We start from the raw sequence: 6,000 nt of genomic DNA, 5'->3' as shown, positions 1-6,000 counted from the left end.
TTGAGGGGCTATCCTGATCACTGGGGGATGTAGGACCCACTAGATGCCACTAACACTATCCCCCCACCACGATGTTGAGGCATACAAAAATGTCTCCAAACATTGCCAAATTTGAGGGGAAGGGATGGAGAGAATAACCCTTGGTTGAGAAGCCCTGGATTCGTTACTGTAACTATCACCTGAGATAATATAGGTGAAGAGCTTAGAAGGGTACCTGGCACCAAGTAAATGCTTGGCAAACTGTAGTCATCAGTGCTGATGAGGAGGTCCTAGAAAGGTGTGGATGTGTGGCTGGGCTACTTCACATACCGATTTGCTTGTTTATTTATTTCATCATTATTTTCTGCATCTTCTGCTCTTCCTTCTTGAAGTGTCATGGTTTAAAGGGCTTAAAAATTTTTGTTTCTATGAGAGGTGGTGCCTTTCTTTATAGGTATAAGCATCAGAAATAAAACTCAAAAGCACTGGCATTTGCAAGTGCCTTTTGAAACTGGAGAATGTCAAAGAAATGTAGATCATACTCACTAAGAGCTCGAGAGAGGCTGTCTTTTCCTAAGAGCTTTTGAAACCATTAACTCATTGGACACCACTAGTGTTCTAGATGAGCGTAAGCTGAAATCTGAGCTTTGCTGGTTGGAAGGGTTGGGTGGGTGAGAGCCTACAGGGCTGGTGAGCTCTGGGGCTTTGCGTATTTCCGGCTGGTGGAAGGGAGGCTTATTCCATGGACTTCAAGGCCCGAGAAAGACGACGAGGAAGAGGTCTGAATGCTGAGGGGTAGTTAGGGCCGTTTTAAGGAGAATACTGCTCCAAGCCAGAGGGCAGGCGGCCTGATCCTTTCCCGGACCCCAAAGAGCCTGTCCCTGGCCTTACTCAGCTTCTCTCCTGAATCTGCCTAACGTTCTACCTGTGCGGGGTGCGGGGCGGGGAGGGACCAAGGCCACAATTCTTTGAGTCCTGCCACGTGGTCACTGCGCTGAGGCCGGGCAGCTGCTCCTCCCGTTTCCACCGTGAGGCCGACCGCCACGCCCACAGCCTCCCTCCCACTGCTCTGGCCACATCCTCGCCCAGGGCTGAGGCCACGCCCACAGCTTGCCCCGGGCTGCAGCCACGCCTACAGCCGCACCCATGGCTGCAGCCACCCCGCCTGGACATTCCTGCTCACAGCTGCCTCCAGCCAAGTGGCTGCCACCAAGTTCCTGAGAAATGACTCACAGGAGACTGATAACTTTGAGGGAAATCTCGTGCCTGCTTGCTTTGGATGTCACCAAGACCAGCTTTCAAAACTACGTTTTATAGGTTCCTGGGCTCTCTGTGCAGTTATCTGGGACCAGCTCCCTTTGAGTCAGAGACCAGCCATGAGGAACTGGCATTGTTTTATACCTCAGCGTGGCATTTGGGAGGGCATTCAGTGTACCGTGGCCCTCCACGTGTATTTATGCCCAATAAAACTTAATTTCCCATTCCGTCTCTTTGTCCCTGGGATCCTCCCCAGACCAGGCTGTGCCAGAGCCAGCTCCACCTGCAAACCGTGCCATGGCCCTTGGAAGCCCTCAATATCCATTTGGACTAGTCGGCCAGCTCCCCCCTCTAGCACATGAGCTCTTCAAGGTCAGACTATGTCTGCTTGGTCCTTGTTTACAGGACAAAAGTTATTAGCATGTGGATGTTCTCGTTTCTCATCTCTCAGCCACCAGAGGCAAGCTTGTAGTTGAGAGCCCATCTCCGTCTTGCTGAAGAGGATGGGTTCTTTCAGGCTGGTGAGAGATTAGGCTGATCTGTATAATAAAAAAATGGACAGAGGGGAGAGGAAAGTGTATTAGTGAGTGATTCTCAAACTTAACCTGCATCAGAACCACCAGGGAATCTTGATAAATACAGACTCTGATTCAGTAGGTCTGGGATGAGGTCAGAAACTCTCCATTTTTAACAAGTTCCCAGGTGATGTAGATACTGTTAGTGTTCAGAGCACATTTTGCACAGCAAGTCTAAAAGACTGGATATCAGGGAGGTTTGTACATAAGTGGAGAGAGAAATTCTCTGGAGCAGTTTCAGCGTATGAAAGAAATGAATAGAAGAGGAAAGAAAAGGCTTTTTCATAAAGTAAGTGTTGTCATAGCCTCTGTACTTGGCTGTCATCATTCTCAAGAAATGCAAGAACATTCTTTGTCAGCTGCTCAGCCTCTAGTCCATCTTCTTCTGCTAATAGCTGCCCAGTATTGTCGGATGGAATGGTTAGCCAGGTACCCACCCCTCCCCAGTATGGAACTGACGGTGAGGCCAGTGAGGGATCCTGCTTTGCAATCTGAATCATGGATTCAGGCCTGACACAGAGAACAGTTGGAGTGTTCTCTTTCCAGCCAAGGCAGCTGGGTGAGATTTTTTAGCATTTTCTGCTGCCAAGAACCTTTTGGAGATGCTGGGTGCCTGATGGCTGCAAGCCTGTGTCTTTAGCCTTCCCTTTGCTCCAGTGTACTTTACAATATCCTTCCAAGAAATTCTCTTTTTTGCTTAGAACAGCTAGAGTCAGTTTTTGTTGCTTGCAATCAAAGCACCCTAACAGATTACACTATTTAGTCAATATAACATTTTGAGCTATTATTTTGAAATAATGTTTCATTTCCTGACTGTATGCATGTGTATGTATGTGTGTGCATGTGTGTGTGTGTGAACTGTAATACCACTTTACCACTTAGGCTGAACCTATGGGTGGTCGTTCCATATAGATTACATTTGAAGTCCATGCCTAGCACTGTGCCAGGAGAGAAATCCCATAGGTGCTAAATGAATGGCTGTAAAAGGGATGAGTAGTCTCTTTATAGCTGCTGCATTGACCCCTGGCATCTGTGAGCCACCTCTGAGCCTGGGGACCCATTAGATGGCCATCAAGCACTAAAATAGCAACAGCTATAGGAATGTGTATGCAAACTTGTGGCAGCACTAGTAAATAAACTTCTGACCTTTTCCTCAGATATCCTTTCTCCCTGTGTTTTTTAGAAGTGTTACAAAAGGTCAGAATGGAGCATGATCTTTATTCCATGAACATACTGTGGTTCTCTTCAAATATTCCCAGTCAGACAAGAAGCATACCAGTATTTCCATTATGGCATTTCCAGTTGTGACAGTTAGTGCTAAAAAGAGGAAAACTCTGTGTGCACTATGTAAAGGTTAATAGCCCAGCCTGTGGAGGATTTCACTCAAATCCATCCCAGTGGGGCTATGAAATAGCTGTCCTTGGGCATGTTAACTTTAATTCTTGGAGGCTGTTTCCTCACCTGTAAAATGGACACGGTCTGAGCATCTTCCTCAGTGGGTTGCTGTGAGGCTTCAATTAGGCAATACAGATGAAATACTTCTGTGCACGAAGGCAATGCATGTAAAGTGCCTGGAATGTTGTCAGTAGTTGATAAGTATAAGCTATTATTAAAACTCGTTTTTCACTAAAGCTAGAATGTATAATCCTTCCCTCTTAAATAGAAGTCTCTAAAAAAAAAGACATTCGATCTAATTATGGTAAAAGATTATCATATACATGGGGAAAAGACAGAAAGAAAACATACTACAATTTTTAATGTTTGCCTATGGGTGTGACATCATGTATAATTTTTATTTCCTTCTTTCAGCTTTGTATGCTTTCCAGATTCTTTTACAATGAGCATGTATATTACTTTAATGACCAGATGAGAAGCCCTGACAAATGCTGTCTTCAAAAGAGAAGGAAAATATCGAGGCCAACTGCATCATGATTTTGCAGGAACTGGGTAAAAAAAAAAAATCCCAGTTAGACAGAGAAATAGATGTTTTCTGGTCAAGAACTTATGAGGAGGGAAATGACATCAATTCGGGTCCACATCAGCTCAACTGGCAAATCATAATGCAAAATGAAAGTACATTCAAGAGGGCTGAGCCTACGCTGGGATTTTGCCTCATGAATCATCAAGCTAGAAATGACCTCAGGAGGACATGTGGCCCTGCCCCCTTCCCTCACCTCTGGCGGTCTGCCCTGGGATTTCTCAGGACCCTTGAGCCAACGAGCCCTTCTTCATAAGCCCTCTAGGCGCTAACTCTCCATGCATTTCCTCCTCCTCAGCTTCGGGCATTCTCGATTTAGCTTCTGCAGGTGCCCTCAACCAGGGATCCATCTCCAGCCTAGTTCCCCTTCTGCCTGGAAGAAGCCTGGGAGTTGTATCAGATCTTTCCTACTCCATCTGGGTCCTTGCACAAAATCTAATCCCCCTGGAAGTCAGTTTAATTAACAGTAAAATAGAGGCAGGAAGGATATGAAGAGAAAATGTGGAGCTGGGTAAACAGGAGCTGTCTCCTTCAGCATCAGAACCAATGTGATCAACCATGTCTGTGCCACTTGGTGGGACAAGGTGACACACAGAGGTAGCCTGTCTGCAAGAAAGGTGACAGGAGTTTGCGGTTGGGGGTGGCTAGCCTGTGAGAAGGTGGGCAGCAGGGAGCTGGGAATGGGAGGAAAGGAGACACTGAGAGGAGAGAGTCCAGAGAAAAAGGGAGAGAGCTCCAGGCAGCAGTGTTCAGCAAGGGCTTACACAGAGCCAGAGAAACTCCTGTAGAAGCAACAGCCAGGAATTCAAGGGCCAAGCTGCCATAGAATCTGCTGTCGCTGGTGGGCTGAGTTGGACCATAACACCCTTCCCATTATCTATGAGCTTTCAGGGACTGGCCTTGTGTTCATGGCACTTTGGGACATGGAGGCAGCGAGCTGGTCCAGCGGTAATGTGGTGGGGGGATGAGAGGGACAGGGGCGGCAACCTCAAGAGCAGAGGGTGGTGGTTACACCAGGGGCACTAGTGATCAAACCTGCAGCCTCCACTGACTAAAGAAGGTAGATCTTTCTGGAAATCAGTGGAGTGTTTGAAAGAGACGTGTCAAAGCACTACAGTGGAGGTGAAAACCATTTTCCTTGTTTATTAAAAGAAAGGGTGATTACTAAATTCCAAAGAACTTGGGGCTCTCCAACGGGGAGGCATCTAGGTGATGAGTACTAGCAGTGTTAATATGAGTAGGAGTGAAGAGGATTACTATTACTCGTGGTAGTGGTTTTGGTGTTGGTATCCATGATCCTCCCCTCCTTCAAGTCCTGGATTACCCCTGGCATCCATTCTCCTGGGGCCAAATGTAAGAACCACCACTAAGCCCCTCTCTCCCTGCTCATTGATGAGAGCAGCATGTGGTATCAAATTAAAAGCCCTCCTGAGGTTGGAGAGATACGCTTATGGCTCCCGATGCCTCCCCCATTCACAAGCCCAGTCACTTCATCATGAAAGCAAATTAAATTGGCTTGGAATGAATTGCTCTACCTGAAGCCATGCGGGTCCCTAACCTTCCTAGGTGGCTGTCAGTTGTCTGGGTGATTATCCACTGCGGTTTAACAGATATGCCCTAATTTAATAGCGTAAAGTAACTTTTATTCTCTCACACAGTTTCTGTGGGTCAGGAAATAGGAGGTGACTTGGCTGGGTGGTTAGTAGCTTGAGGTTGCTCAAGAGGCATGCTCACGTTGTGACCCTGGCTGCAGTCACCTGAAGGTTTGGGTTGGAGGATCTGCTTCCAAGGTGGCTCAAGCATGTGGCTGGCAGGTTGTGCTGGCAGTTGGCAGGAGGCTTTGGTTCCCCGCTCCAAGCACCTCACCTGAGTGTCCCCATGGCATGGCAGCTAGCTTTCCTCTCCCCCTTAGAGCGAGGGACCCAAGAGAGTGTGAGGCAGTCATAATGTCTTTTGTTATGCACCCTCCAAAATCATATGTTCTCTTTCTACAATGTTCTACTGGATGCACAGGTGAGCCCCACTCACTGGGGGAGAGAACTGAGAGCATGATTACCAGATGAGAATCTCTGGGGGCCATCCGTGGCTGGCTACCACCCCCAGGACCAACAGAGACTTAAACTGGCTTGGAATGAATTGCTCTACCTAAAGCCATGGGGGTCCCTAACCTTCCTAGGTGGCTGTCAGTTGTCTGGGTGATTATCCACTGCG

Source organism: Manis javanica, chromosome 3, assembly GCF_040802235.1.
Source record: "Manis javanica isolate MJ-LG chromosome 3, MJ_LKY, whole genome shotgun sequence".
NCBI classification, from domain to species: Eukaryota; Metazoa; Chordata; class Mammalia; order Pholidota; family Manidae; genus Manis; species Manis javanica.
The sequence above is the reverse complement of the archived record's forward strand: the minus strand, read 5'-3'. Positions refer to the sequence as shown.